The following is a 16857-nucleotide window of genomic DNA, read 5'->3' as shown; positions in this document are numbered from 1 at the left end:
AAGGGAACAATGTACTAAATTTCAGAGATGGTAGTTATATTAACCATCAGAATGCTGCAGATCTAGAATGTGCCAAGGCAGAGTGATTATAAAGGATAGCGAGATAAAGAAAAAGAGAGTTGGGATGAAAAACTAGTATTTGGATGAATAGGAAGCATGCGGGTTGCTTTCTCCTGGGAGAAGACAAAGGAATAGAGAGCAATTTTGTTTGCTATATGGTAGCAGGTGAGAGTATTCAAATTGGCAGAACAAAAGATTTAGGCAAGGAATGTTCTTCATGTTGAGACAAAAATTTCATGTTCCACAATGAAAGGGTATGTCACACATTCATATTGTTAAGCACTTTTTTTTTTTTTTTTTTAACTAATATCCATAGTAAATAATAAATCATATTAATTAAAACATTTTATGATAAAGTAACACATTTTAACCTTGCTGTGAGTTTTTTTAACAAGTTTAAGTGTTCCACACTTTCCACATTTTTATTTGTTTGCTTCACATTATGAAAGGTAATGTTCTTCATTTTGGAGATGGAATGTTGAGATCTGTGAGGTTAGGTAATACCTGTTTTGTAAACATCTTACAGGGCCATCTGCTTGATGAGAAAAAAAGTGCTTTTGTTTTAGAAAATATGTAATGTAGAGTTACTTTTTTTCTGTGTTTTAGAGGGGTTTGTAGAGGGTTTTAACGTTAATAAAAGTATTATAAGGTGAAACATGGTCAACAATGTTGCAGTATAGAAGTAATGAAAACCCATTCACTGAATTGGATGGGACTGTAGTTGTGGGGAGCCATAGTGGTGCAGCGTTTAATATTGTCTCTTCACAGCAAGAGGTTCTTCGGTTCAATTCTTGGCTGGGGTGCCTTCTGTGTGGAGTTTGCATGTCCTCCCTGTGGTCAAGTGGGTTTCCTGACACATTCCAAAGACATGCAGCAGGTGGATTGGACACTCTAAAATGGCTGTAGGTGTGTGTGTGTGTGTGTGTGTGTGTGTGTGTGTGTGTGTGTGTGTGTGTGTGTGTGTGTGTGTGAATGAGTGTTATGGATGAACTACCATGGCAGGGCTAGCCACATGGTGGTGTAAACCTTGGCTAATGGGAAAAAGGGGTTGGAGATGGATGGATGGGTAGTTGTGGGGAGGGTTAGGCATCAAAAAAGGTCACACAGTGACAGAGGTAAAATGGAATAAATGTGGCAATGGCTGCATGTTTTACCTACAGAAGAGCAGGGTGCATGTAACCATGTTTCAGGAGATGTTTATAGATCAGGCTAATCATGTGAGCTTAATAAATAAGAGATGGGGGTGGTTATTCAACTGAATACCTGGGGTAGGGAAAGATAAAGTTATGATGTTACTAGGGTGATTGGTTCCTTTAGAAATTAGGGGGGAAAAAAGAAGGTTGGGAATGAAAGTTTTATGACAATGAGTGGCAGTTGGTTTGGAAATGGATGTACCTTCATGAATATACATGTCCTGCTCAAGACTGCAGTTTTAGAGCTGAGGAGAATGCTTGAGGAAATACGATTTCAGCAAGAGATCCTAATTATAGGGAGAGAGGAGAATATGATCTGTATTAATAAGGATGTGTCAATGAGGAGGAATGTGATAGAAGGTAGATTCTTAAAGGAGTACATTCCAAAGTGTTTGGGATGGAGGATGTAGCATTCCCACAGGTATATGAATTGGGCCATATCAGATAGATAATGCCTAACATATCAGCATAATCATTTGATGGAATGGAGGTCCACATGATTACAGTATCTGTTCTTGCATGTGCAAAGGCTAGGATAAAGTCCCAAATCCCAATGTAGTAAGAAAAAGAGGTATTGGTACTACACTACTTGTTTATTGAAAAGGCAGAACTTTACGGAGTGTGTAACACAATTTGGAAAGTAGTAGGAAAAATAGAAAATGGGTCTCAATGGATAGCTAGTGCTTTGAAAGCAGTGAAAGGAGACTTTAGAGCTGTGTTTGAAATTAAGGAAAGAGAAATATGGGAAATGATAAAAGAAAATAATTTGAAGAGTTTGAGGGTTAAAGTTTTAATTTGGTGAACCTCACTGATGCTGATTATTCTACCTAGTAGTTTACAGGTTGCGCAGAGTTGACCTGTGTCTTGCTTTTTAAGCCATAAAACTACCAGTCCTATTTAACCTCCTATTTCTTTGTGCACTAAGATTAAATCTACACCAGCAAATCAATAAGCCTTGGGACAGGTTTCTACCTAGCCTTTCAAATACGTTCTCTACGCATCAAACAATATTACTTTGGCTACCTTTAAGGCTACTCTGGGTGACTGAATGAAAATATATACATTTACACCAGGGTGATCATGTACAACCCTGCTAGATTTGGGAGGTAAGTACTATTAAGTGCTTGAAAAGCTTGGCTAGAGTCTCTGCTGAATGGTGTAATGGCTAGGCATCTTATGGTCTCTGTAGTCACTTGTCTAGTATGTACATATGTTGCTAAGATGGGAAAGGGAGCAATTGAGAGGTGCCAAGGATTTTGTCCAAGAATATTTGGGCAATATTCATGACAGTGGAAGAAGTAGCATTGAAGCAGATATTTTATGACAACAACCCTAAAGCAGAGAGAAGTTTTAGCTCAGAGGTTAAAGAAACAGAAGGAGGAGGCCTCAGTAGAAAGGCTGAGGGATTCTAAGTTCAGGAAAATGATGACAGACACTCATACAATACCTCAACAATTTCCCTAATTTATTTAAAGTCTTTACAAAGCAGAGGAATGGTGTGACCAGTACAATATTTGTTGTAGAACATAGTAAATTTGGGCTTTCTCAAGTAGTAGAGTTAAAGGCTTAACAGTTAATTGTAAATATGAAGGGAGGAGAAATAAAAATGGGTATGGGTAGTTTTGCAACAGGTGTATCTCCAGGTTTGGAAGGTGTATCCACAGTAATCTGGGAGTTGGGTGGATGGCCCTAATGGCAATATGAAGGAATATTAAGCTTTAATAGTGTCTTGGGATGGGAGTGGTACCTGCATCTGAAAAGAAAGTGGTGGAGAGTTGCTTTACCTAAAGACAGGAAAGATGCATGAGATGATGAGCTCTTTCATGAGGGAATAATTGCAGAATATAGATAGAGAGGAGTGACGGGTAAGCAACCATCATTGGTGGAATATGTGGTGGACCTGAGAACATTTAGGGCTACAAAAATGGAGTATTAAGTAGGGTGTACAGAATTGTACATAATGATTATAAAGATCGATTGGAGGAACTCCAGCAGGACTGGAGCAAAAGGTTGGATGGACAAAGTATTAATGGTGGGAAGTGTGTAAAGACTCAAAATATGTGACTAAATTGAGGCAGTTTAGAAAATTTGCATGCAAATTATTTGAATCAGTGTATTACAAAAGAACTTTTGACAAGTTCACAGTAAATGGTGAAGGTGTGTAGGGAGTGAAGGGGGAATCTGGGAGCACATGTTTTGAATGTGTGCAGAACAGACAGTTTAAAGATGAATTACAAAATTCTGTAGGGCAGATTCTTGGTGATCAAGTAGAAGTTAAGAAGTGACCCAGCTATGTTGGATTAGAGGAGCTGGAAAGTCAGGACATGCAAAGGTTATGTTTAGTAGCCAAGTATGTGATAGCCAGTAAGTAAAAATCAAGGATTAAGACCAACCTTGAAAGATGATCTGGGTATTATAAAGGACTAAAGCTGTTTGGGGAGGGTCTTGTTACTTATGGGGAAAAAGCAAGTAATATACCCTTAAATGGAATGTGTAATACCATTACTTTCACAACTGGGACTACAGAGAAGTTGGACATGCTACACTTAAAGAAATCCCCATCTCTCCGAACCACATGCTCCAGGGACCTAAACCTTGTCACCATAATTAACAGAACATGCGGGAGGGATAAATTCCTGTCCTACAGACTTCCCATACTCTGGAACAAGCTACCCATTCATGTAAAGCAAAGCTCCTCATTGGCCCTCTTTTAAGAAAAACCTTGACGACTGGATGGGAAATAGAAAATTCACCTCAGGGATCACTTCTGCTGCACTGCTTGACAGGAGCATAGGAAAATAATTTTCTTGGGTGGCGAAAGCCAGGGAACCTTTTTGACTAGGCTTATATAGGCCCCAGGGCAGAATAGCCTAGTACCTACTTTTGAAAGGAATGTTGGAAGGAATCGAAAATGGTGCAAAAATAAGGGAGTAGTGAATGACATGTAGGTTTATTGGTTGTTAAAAGTCAGTAGATAGAAGTTTATGAAAAAAGATACGTAATCACGTAACAATAAGAATCTAATTGTAATAAAATGATTTTTGGATATATTTTGTTAAACTGTAAGTACAGTAAAGCTGTGTGCAAAATGTTTGAAATTCATGTGTTTTGTATAATAAATTCCTATAAAATGGCATGTAACTACAAAAGATTTTATTTATTACTTGAATAATTGACTGTAAAGCACAGGTATAGCTGGGTGAAACATAGTTTACTGGATCCCCGGGGAGAAATTTCTAGAAAAGAAAACTACTCTTACTGCAGTCCTAAAAACAAGAGACATAAAACAAAATTGCATAAATGATTGAAAGCAAATGCATGATAACACAATGGTCTAAATCCATTGTAATTCGGCTGCATTCATGCTCTCTACTTGTTTTGTGTACAGATTAAGGCAGTAGTCAAGTCCAGACTGAGGATTGAGTGAGTTGAGAAATAAATGTTAACAAGGTGCAGTCATCACATGACATGTCTGCACGTGTACTTAAGCTATGATCCATGCACATATGTAATTTTAGGAACTTGCTATTTAGTTTAACATTCTTGAGGTATTTGTGCCCCTTCCATCGGTCAACTTTTCCTGATGCAGTGAAGTCCTTTCACCCAAAACATTCAGTGCAAATAGTAAAATATAGTTAGGAACCTATAGGACCTACTTTCTTGGGTTGATAGCTCCATATCTTTTGGACATCATGTGACAACAGTTGTCGGGAAATCCAAGGAATATCATGAAGGTCTAAAGATGTAATCACTAACTTATATTCAGCATTATTCAGACAAGTTATTTAGTTCAACTCTCCTTTTGGGATGTACCTCATTAAACATATCAAACAGTTAGACTCCAAATGTTCCTAACTAAAAAGATCACAGGCCTACATTTCCTGAGTTACCAAGAGGCAGGAAGCTCTGTTCCTTTATTAGTCTTAGACGCTTGAGGTGAGTTATTGGTCTCATTTTACCACGCTATTGGTGACCCTATTGTGCCAGATCTCCTGTTTCTCCACAAGTCCAATATCTCCACCAGTACGAGAATCTGGGCCCTAACTCTTCAGCAGATAAATAAAACACAATGTCGGTAGAGCCTTATAGTCTAGTTTGTCCCAAACCTGTAGAACCAACTTCCCTGCATGTTAAGCAATGTAACTCACTGTCTTCCTTTAAACATAAACCAGATGACTTGGAGGAGTATCCACAAATTTACTCCAGGACTGACCAAAATACCCTTCCTGGAGAAAGGAGGTGCTGCCTCAAGGGAAGCTACTGGCAAGGTGAGAATGATCATGAAACTCAGTGGCCTTGGAATAGCTTTGAGTAAATGAAGTCTAATACATATTTCTCGATATGCATCATTAAATTTTGAGAAAAATAAAAAAAAGTAATGGTTCTTTGTAATATAAAATGTGTTTTGCTATAATACTGTATTGTATAATATTCTTAGAATGCTTTTATAATGTAACCTAAAGCTTTTCTCTCTGGGCCTTTTCTGAAAATGGATACCCTGTAGGCAGAGTCAGACTTTACTGGTAAACCAAAGACAATAAATACATTCTGTGTTAAATCCTTACATTTTTGGGGGAGCTCTTAGGATTTTTTTTTTTGCGGTTAAGAATTTCCCAAAATATGGAGTGAAATCAGTACACTGCATCAGAATATACCTAAATAGTAAGTAGACTCAGTTTTATAATGCAGATTACAAGCCTTTTTTTTTTCTTTGGATTATCCTTTATATTAAATAGTTCCTTGCTTTGTTCAAAAAGCTAACTTAGCCTTGGGTACTCAATTCAGGAAGATTGCCATCATGAATTTGACAATCTGCACAGCATTCGATTTCTTACGTCTGAATAGTGTGCATGATTTTTCACTTCAGTGAGACTAAGTACTATTCCGGAAGCGTGGGTAGTAGTAACATATCAATGCCGACTTAAGAGCACAGAATGCAGTAATTAACTAAACTGTTCATAAGCTTGAGCTGTCAGCTGTACAAGTTCTGGGAGTGCACACCCACAACAGTAACTTTTTAATGTATTTTTAATGTATTTTCTTTGGTTTTGCTCATGTTCAAATACAGATTGACAAGACACACGCACAGTAAGCATTTATTGATAATGTTACTGGAAAGCAGGCACTAAAGAAGCAAAACATTTGGTCTAATGAAGAACAGTTAAAACAAAGTTTATTTTTAGATGCAGTTGCTAATCACATAGTCAGTGGAAGTCATGTAGGCTTTTAGGTCTCCACTCCACAGCTGGAAAGGAATGAAGCCATTCAGCCCTTCTACAGAAAAGTTGTTTATTTTACAATATTCTCCTTAGAATACCTTAGATGTTCTTATTTACTTTATTGTATGTCTTAGCAGTAAAAACATTGACTTAACTATGTTAATACATGAAATGTCATTGGGTGTCACATTCCTTTCCTTTTTATGGTTTTGCTATTTTAATGGTTACACCTGAAAACATGCCCTGTAGGCCTATAAGCCGTATACTCAAACTCACTTGTTCTACACTTTTTTAAGAGCTGTTCTGTTATGGAAACACTGAAAACAATTAAGTAAAAAATGCAAAAGAAGCTAAGTAATTCTGCAGAGCCCATGAACTAGCAGCCTGGATCTCTCTCTGGATCAGCCACATCTTATTGGTGAAGGATTCAAACAAATAAATAAGAAAGTGTGTCTTGTAACTTACAAAAAGTTAAAAACCCAAACAGGAAATAACATCTGATGTTTTCCTTTAGTTTTGTTTTAAAGTAAAGCACCTTACCTACTTCAAAGCAAACCACTGCTAAGGACTTTCATTCAGCCAACTTAAGTGTGAGAACAGTTTGAAAGATGTAGTTTGTACAAGTGACTGCCCTATAACAGTCCTTTCATGAGGCAATTATTGTGCCATATTATTATTCTGACTTTACATCTATATGGTGTGGCCATTGTTTGATTGTGTGTTTATCTGAATGGGTTGCACTTGGGTCTTTAAACCACAAGTAGTAAGATGACACAATCATAGTCCATGTGGGCAAAAACACCCAAGACATACCTCACTGGACTATATGAAGAGAGACATGCTGGAGCTCTCTCAATATGTGTCCCAGGCGGATATGAATCTAGCCTTGAATAACATCATAGCTTTGCTAATAATGATGCCACAATGCCAGCAAAAAATGATTGACTTCAACAATTGGCTTAGTTTCTGGTGTTACAACAAGTGGATCCACTATCTCTCAGCCTGGGGAGATATGATCAGCAAACCACAATGTTTTGCCAGAGATAGTTTGCACTTGTCGCTGCTTGGCTTCTGGATACTGGCAAAAACTTTACTTATCCCCATAGTGCCTTTTTTAGGCTGTGCCAAGTTGTTAAACCCTCCAACATAGCAAAAAACACTCAGGACTACATAAAGGCACTGCTGCTGAATGAACTGTGCTTCCTGGAAATACTCTTCACCCTGGAGAATGCAGATGTGTGCTGTCATGGAAACATGGTTTGGAACCATGGAGGGCAGCTTGCCTATCAAAGGCTGCAATGCCTTTCATACATTTTGATCCCCCTCAGCTAAGGATAAAACAAAGGGAGGAGGTGTCTCAGTGTTTATAACAGACAAGTACACTGCTAGACTGGTCCAACAACATGACTTGCTTGAGCTGCTCTGTGCCCAACTAAACATAGGTGTGACCCCCTATCATATCCTTGCCAGCTACTGATGCCCTAACATGAGTTTGAAAAATCATACCTCCTACCTAAACCTGCTGGTATCTTTTAACATTCAGCCTAACACCATACTTATAGGTGACTTCATCTACCCCTCCATAAACTGGGAGACTTATATGACCCATAATTCGCTTGCTGAGAGACCTTTGGAATTCATCAATGCCAAGCACTCTGCAGCATCGAATTAGCTCCCCTATTAGAGGTACAAATATCCTAGTCCTAGTACTCATGAACATGGGGGGGATGCTGCTCCCTCCCTTGCATTAATGCCTCCCTCATAAGATCTAACCACAAAATGATCTCCTTTAATATTAAAACTATACTAATACCCCCATCAAACTCCAAACCTGTTAAGAACTTTGCTAAAGCCTGTTATCTAAAACAAAGTGACTGTTTATTAAATTCCCAAGACCCTCCAAACCTGGATGTCACTGACGTCTACTCTGAGTTGTAGACAGAACCACTGTACAACCATATTCATAGCTGCATAGAGGAGGCAGTAGATGTCTGAGTCAAACCTTTGATTTACTGCTAAAAACAAACCAACCCTGGTAGACTCCCAGCATAAACAGGCTATTCAACAAAAGGAAAAAAAAATCCTCTCCATAGCCAAGAAGGAACAAACAACAGTGCAGAAAGACATCACCTGTCTAAACAAACAAATTAGACAGCTGGTCAAATCTGCCAAAGCAAATTATGAGGCAAAGATAGCATCCCAGGTGAAAGATAACCATAAGGGTTTTTTTTTTTTTTTTTATTCGTAACTGCAGGGTAAATGCTCAGAAATGTCCAGAGTTAATCACGAATGGCAGCACTTACACCCATCCTGAAACCATAGCAAACTTGCTAGCCTGCAAATTCAATTCAAACATCTCCCCCCTCCATCACCTCCTACCAGATCCAAAGAAATACCCACAACCATCCCTTTACTGGTCATTGTGATGGAATATATCCTTACTGTGCTTGCTAAAGTCAAAAACACAGCCTCCATAGGTCCTGATAACATTCCAGGTTGCTTCTTACATAGCTTAAAACAGAATCTATCAGGTCCACTAAAAAACTTGTTTAACCTCTAAATGGGCTTTGTCCCAGAGGAATGTAGGACTGCCACAGTGCACAAGGGGTCCCATCAATTGACCAAGCACACTACAGACCATAAGCTTGACCAGTCTTATCTGAAGGCTATGGAGAGAATTATTACGGACCTTATCAGCAATGACATAGTAAATTTCCAAACACTGGACCAGACCCAATTTTGGCTTTGTCAGAAGGAGGTCTTGCCTGTTTAATCTGTTGAACTTCAAGAAAGTCTCCAGGGCTGTGGATGAGGGTAAAACAATGCACACAGTTTATTTAGACCTGGCCAAAGCTTTTGACGCAACCCCCCACTGGGCTATCATAGATAAATTTAGAGTTAGGCATAGACCCCTACATTGTCAGATGGATAGTCTACTGGCTTTACTGATAGGGACACATGTTGTCCAGATACTTGAATGTGCTTCCCATTAAAAAAAAAAAAAAAAAATGTTACTAGAAGTGTTATCAGAATTAAAAAACAAACACTAGTGAGCCGACACATGGCCGGTTAAAATATAGACTTTTTAATGTTCTGTAAGCATTTTCACAACACAAGGTTGCGTCTTCAGACCATTTCAAGATGCACCATAAAAGCAACACTTGTATTTAAAGTCAATTACATACGATGTCCAACAGACAGCGAATACACTCAAAACATCAGTTCAGAAATTAACTGTGCATAACCAATGAGTCTAGTTTAATTACTCCACCTATCACTATCAAGTATAAATTTCACCCTATCAAAACGCTGTTAGTGCTGCTGTATCCAATCAGAATACAGATGAATTAATGTCATGATAGGTCAAAATATCTGTCTTTCTACTTTATTCCTTACTTGTCTAAAATGATAAAAATCAGTGTCTTTTCAAACAAAACAGAGAAACAAATTTAAAATCTACATACGAGTTTTTAAATTATATATGTTTGTTAAAATGCACTCTGATAATACATTATCAAGATAGGTATGATCGATGTTGATCATAGTATTGTCTAACACAAGAAAATATATTCCTTATTTCGTGTCCAGTTGATTATATATGTCTTGCATATTTCCATTTCAGCCTCTTACTTATACATAATACATTCCTTTCTGCGGCAACTACTAGTCTCTGCCAAATGTATTAGTTGCGACCTATAAAGTCTTCCTTGTTGCAGTCAAATGTGTATAGCTAAAAACTACTATTGCCAGAAGGGCTAAATGATCTATCCATACTTCGCTCAATATGAGTAGCAAGGAGTATATTATTTTCCATTTTAAACATCCCATTTAAAACACTAGCTTAATACCCTTTTAAAAGATAAACATTCAATAGGGGCCAAACTTACCAAACAGAGCGGCAATAGAAAGTTTCTTTGATAGTTGGCTAGATCGCATTATTAGCATCCAAAAATGCCTGTTCGAAAACCATACAGCACAAACATGAGCTTCACATCCTCCCAGACCAATACATTAAACTAATTATATGCATTTCTGCATCGATATCTCCCAACTTCACTTTATATCTGTGTATTGTATGTTTTGCTATGTGCAGACTTTTAATCTCTGCCCTCACCCCTTGCAACTACCATACAAGTGAGAGGCTATCTATGTTGCAAGGATACATTTGTTAGAGCTGAAAGTAGTTCTTAAACACATGGATCAAGTGGCCCAAACTGATAATATTGTAAAATTAAACAAGCAGTGTGTTATAATATGTTTTAAAAGATCTAACAAGTAATTGCAAAATGTTTTCTACTACTTTGATGGCCTCAGAAAGTTTACAGCCAATAAAAACCATGTCTCCTGATTAAAAGACCAATAGGGAGTTTTTCCTGTCATTGGTCAAACATAAAGTTAACAGCCAATATTGTCAAGCCTACTGGTTAAAGGACCAATCGGGGGTTTCTTCTGTGATTAGTTATATCATATAATTCTACATAATTATTGATGGAGAGTAAAGATTTACACCTATTGTTTGCTCATAGGCCCGCCCTAAGCCCTTGCAACTGCTTTACAACTGAGAGGCTATCTGCATTGCAATCATGCATTTATTAAAACTGAAGGGTGACACTTAAACACGTGGATTGAGCACCCCAAACCACTAATATTGTAAAAAAACTAGCATTATGTTATAATCCATTTTAAATGCTCTAACAAGTAATCATGAAATGTTTTCTACTACTTGGATGGCCATAGAAGGTTGACATCCAATAAAAACTGAGTCTCCCACTTAAGGGACCAGTAGAGATATTGTTCTGTGATTGGTTAAAGATAAAGTTGACATCCAATATAATCAAACCTACTGGTTAAAGGACCGATAGGAGATTTCTTCTGTGATTGGCTAAAATCACAAAATTTTACACATTTATTGATGGAGAGTAAAACTTTGCACCCATTGTTTACTCATGGGCCCCTCATGCTACTTTTAACTAGTACACCCACTAAAGTAATGTAAATAGATAACTGACCATATTAATATTTTTACTTCAGAATATGTCAGTATAAAGATGTAATTTTAAGTCATTTAGCCGATTTACTAGACTGTCTATGTAAATATCAATCAATATGTTGTTCTATTTGAGTATAATGTATTCTACTACTTTAATGGCCGTAAAAAATTAACAGCCAATATAGACCGGGCCTCCCACATAAAACTAAAATGATTTTTTTCTGTGATTAGCTAAATATAAAGTTAACGGCCAATACAGTCAAGCCTACTGGTTAAAAAAAACAATAGGAATTCAATGATTGGCTGAATCACATTATTCTCTACAATTATTGGTGGAGAGCAAAAGTTTACACCCATCATTTGTTCATAGGACCTCCTACAACTTTTAGATGGTACATCTGCTAAAATAATATAATTGGAAAACTGACATTATTAATAATATGTATTTGTTTAGAAATATATTGATCTAAAGACAACTTTTAACATCTAAATTGATTATCATATAAACTATTCCTGTCGGCCTAAACATCAAATAATATGTTGTTCTGTCTAAAAATATATACATCGTGACCTGTATACTGTTACTTTAATCATCTTAAATAGTTGTTATTCATCAAAGGCCAAATATGGCTAGTAAGGCTTCAGCAAAAAATCTTCAGTAATTGGCTGAATAGCTTTCTTTTCCACTGCTATTAGTGGAATCCAAAGACATTCCCCATCTACTCAAAAGGTCTCAAGAGCATTATAGAGTATAGCTAAAAGGTCCACTTCATAATCTTGGCAATGATTCTCTATAATACATAGTCATTCATAAACTTGGCAACTGGTTCAGCTCCTCAGACAGGTCAAAAAATACCTGTATCAGAGATGCTCCTGTCCAGCACCTCATAACTTATAGGTAGATATAGGTCTTATGGAAATTTCTAAAGACCATCATCCATATAATAAAAGTGACCTTGGATTAAAAAGTCATATCTGTTCTATTATAATGGGTGGTGACTGTTTTTTATCAGATACTGTGTAATATTATTTGCCATCATAAAAATTTCTATAATTAATAGCATCACAAAAGCAACAATAAAGCATCTCTTCTTACTTGAAGTAATTTATAGCATCTAAAAAATTCTAAGTTGTTAGATACCTATCAGAAAATTGTCATATTCAATTTTAAGTAAAGCAAGGGGACCGTATACTTTAAAAAATCATTGATTACATAAATAAGTGTCACTTAAACAATCTCCTAGCCTTCAGGATAGGTTTTAATGGAACATTGCCATTAAGGCCTTTTTCATCATCAGCATATAACTTAATTTTCCATCTAGTTTCATGAGTCTGTAATGTTTCTAATGTCTCTAAGATGCTGACTATTGTGTAACATTTCTGTGCCCATAAATTTGATCTTATGGTCAATTGTGATATTCTGTATATGTTTGCATAGTGCATTTGTGTTGTTGCCTATTCTAATACTGTATATGTGCTCTCTTATTCTGTCCCTAATACACCTGTTGGTTTTTCCTATATAGAATGATTCACATATTACACATTGTGCTAAATAAATTAGATTTATGGTGTTACAATCTGCCTCTATTCTAAACTGAAATTATTTCTTACTAATGGGATGTGAAAACTACCTGTATTGTTTATATATTTGCAATAGAGACATTTACCACACAGGTGAGGACTTTTTGTCTATTTTGATTACCTTTTGTATATACCGTATTTCTGTGACATAATAGTCTTTTAATAGACTTTTTGTTCTTATGTCTAAATGGAGGTTTATTGCCTATTTCCTAAATCTTATTACTAATTAAAATATTCCAATGCTTCTGTATAATATCAGTAAAGTCTCTTATATTGTTAGTATAAAACATATCATCCTGACATTGTTATTACTAATGACTTGTGTCCTTCTGTCATGCTCAATGTCACTATTTTCTGGAAAGTAAAAGGTCTTGCTGTAGTTCTTAGTAAATGTACCTCTTCCATAACGTTGGCTATTTCTCTTTCATTATAACCTCTATCCACTAGGTTATCAGTAAGTTTTAACATTTTTTATAAGATTTGTTTATATCTGGGATTAACCTTGATATTCTTATCCCCTATATATTTGAAAAAATATGTTTGGGGTGCATACTTCTGCAATGTAATAATTTATTGCAGTAGCATGGTTTCCTATGTATTCCTGTATTCAATTTCCAATCCTTTATTTTAATGTGTACGTCTAAAAAGTCAATCATTTATGAAGAAATATTAATATCAAACTTGAGGTAATGAGTTGTGTGTTGTATATATTCCTCAAATCCTCTAAAAGCCTCCTCTGTCCCTGTCCATAGCAAAAATATATCCTCGACAAAACGTCTGTAAGATGGTATAAATTTACTATATGTAGATTTCTTTATCACATGTTCAGTTTACAAAATAGCAATAACCGTATTAGTGTAGCTATTTGCACAAGCTGTGCCCATAGCTACATCATCCAGTTGTAAATAATATTTTCCATTACATACAAAGACATTATTGGTTAGAACTATGTTCATATAAGTGGCTAGTTGTTTAATAAACCTGATATCATGGTCACTATTCTGTCTTAAATAACTAGCTATGGCTCTGATGCCATCTTCATTGGGGATAATCATAAATAAGGACCTAAGGTCCATAGTAATCAAGTACATGCCGTTGATATCTTGACCATGTCTTCCAAATTGATATAAATCTTGTAAAAATTGCTTTGTATCTCTCAAAATATACTGATTATTATTTAGAACTAGGCAAAGGTACTTCTTTATGTAAATTGAAAATGGTTCCATGAGCCAGCCTGCCCATCTACTATTGGTTTTAATGGTGGCATTGTGGCCTCTTGTGTATTTTTGGGATTCCCTGGATGACTAAAGCAGTAGAATGTTCTATTTTAAAGTTATCTGCTAATTCCACAGTTGTCTGTCTTAACATTACTATATCTATTAACATTTGCTGTATATCTTCCTTCCGTATTGCAGAGTAATTGATTTGTACGTAGTTGTATGTTGTAACATATTCAAGTTTGATTATATCATCTTGTGTCCATGAGCACTGTAGGGCCCCCTTTATCAGCTGGTTTAATAACTATGTTGCTATTATTACATACAGAATGTCATGCTCTGCTTTCTTTGAATGTTATTAGAAGTGTCCCAGAAGGCTCAATGTTGGGACCTCTTCTGTTTGGTATATACTTCTCTGAAGTGAACGCCAATGTTGGGGGCCTCTGGCTCACCAAGTTCATTGATGACTGTAAGCTGGGAGCAATCACTGAATCCCCAAACGATGTTGACATCCTACCAACACCCCTAGAAATGCAAACGACTCGTGCCAAGACCGTGGTCTGAGACTAAATGCTAAAAAAATATGTAATCATACCTTTCAGTAAATCAGATGTCCCTGCAAGTTATTATATTGATGACAACCCCCTAAAAGTAGACCCAGTGGTGAGGGATCTAGGAATACAGATAGATCATAACCTAAACTTTGACCACCAGGTAGCTACTATAGTGAGGAAATCCTTCTGTGTGGCTCAACTTGTACGTAAAGGCATGGCATCAAGATCAAAGGAAGTCATAAAGCCATTGTGCTCAGACCTCATCAGACCCATAATGGAATACAGTACTCACTTTTGCATTTACCTAACCAGGCACTTAAACAATTTGGAGTGGCCCTAGAGGTTTCACACTAAAAAAAAACCAAAGCGTAAGACATGCCATATGCAGACTGACTAGAGCCCCTATCCATTTACTCTGTCTCATATCATTCAATGCGAGGTGGCTTGTGCCTGCACTACAACGTATTCTCTAATTTAGCTCTGATGAAAATGTTACATATTCGCAAGAAAAATTGTTCAAGGGTTGCACTTTCCATGGACCTGAACCCTATTTGTGACCCTCAACTTTCTGGAGATAGAGGTTTGTATTCCAAAGGCTAGCTTGTCTATGGAATAAACTTCCCATCTTAATAAAACAAAGCTTGTCCCTGATGCTCTTCAAAAAGAATTTGGATAAAAGGATTGGGAACCATAAATTAACTCCCGGGGCGCTGCCGTGATGCTTATGGACAGAGGCAGTGTGTAAAATGACTGTGGGCTCCAACACTCAAATACCAACTACCCTGACATTACTCCATCCCATATCTTGAGGAATTAAGGTACAGTACTGTCATATCATGGGTGTTATCCTCTAGACTTGTAAAGGTTTTTGTGCCATTAGTCTAGTAATCACCTATGAACCTGTAGTTTAAAACTCAATGCTAAGAAATGCATAATAGTACTATTTGGGAAATTGGCAACCCTAGGAAACTACCTCATTGATACACCAGTAAGAGTGGTCCCAGTAGTCTTGAATTTGGGCATTTATGTGGATAGTAACCTGGATTTTGAACAACATGTGTTTAAGGTAGTAAGGAAATCCTTCTATTTTGCTCTCTTTATAAGCAAGAGCATGGCATCTGCATCCAAGGAGGAGGTTGTTTTTCTGTGCTATGCCCTCATCACACATCATTGAATACCCCACCACCTTCTATATGTAACTGTCCATGAAGCAACAGGAAATGTCCCCAGAGGCTCCTCACAAAAAGAAAACGGGATGTAAATGTCATAATCAGATCACCTCAAAGCCTTCTCTCTATACTGTGTTTCCTGCAGACTATTGAGAGGCAGTCTGTGCCTAGCATGCAAGGAATCATTGGATCCCTGCTCTAATGGAACTTTTGCCCACCCACAAAATCATCAGCATCAGAACTACCCAAGAGGACTTAGAACCTTGCTTGCAAAATAAATAGGACATGTTTAGTAGACAGGCTTGTGTGTCATAGACTTCTTCTCCTCTGGAACAGGCTCCCTGTCAATATGAAGCAGAGTTCTTCCCGAAACCTATTCAAGTGCAACCAGTTCCAGTGAATGGGAAGTCAGAACCTCACCCCAGGTCTAGCAGCAATGTAACTAATGGACAGAGGCCATCTGCAAATCACACACTAGCTTAAGATATACTGCTTAAAATAACCTGTAAGGCTCAAAAACATGCAAGAAACATTTGGGATGTATGGCTAGGTTTATAAAGGCCCCAGTGGATACAGCTGTCATTAGCCTAATGTACATCTTTGAATCGGTATACAATCATTTGATTGGCCGGTGGATGGCCGATTGGAAAATGTGTGAAAGCAGTGCAGCAAGTTCTCACAGTTGTGAACTGGAGATATGCAAAACACACAATACCCCCTCCCCTTTTTGACCCATGATAGTGCTTGTTTAGGTGATAAAGTAGTCAGAAATGTTGCATTCGGTGTTTTGTACGACATTCTGACTGTTCGCCACTTTCAAATTCGACATTCTGATGCGGCGTGACACCTGTTTGAGTTTGGTATGGATGCTCAA

The 16857-nt window shown here is 37.1% G+C and overlaps 1 protein-coding gene across 1 annotated transcript in view; it reads left to right on the top strand.

Annotated features, from left to right (window-relative positions):
* Positions 1–16857, top strand: part of SARDH (sarcosine dehydrogenase) — a 2624838-nt gene that overhangs the window by 1714711 nt on the left and 893270 nt on the right. The window lies entirely within an intron of this gene.

Source organism: Protopterus annectens, chromosome 16.part0 (genome assembly GCF_019279795.1).
Source record: "Protopterus annectens isolate FY-2018-M chromosome 16.part0, PAN1.0, whole genome shotgun sequence".
Taxonomy (NCBI): domain Eukaryota; kingdom Metazoa; phylum Chordata; order Ceratodontiformes; family Protopteridae; genus Protopterus; species Protopterus annectens.
This window is presented reverse-complemented; position numbering and strand designations above follow the sequence as displayed.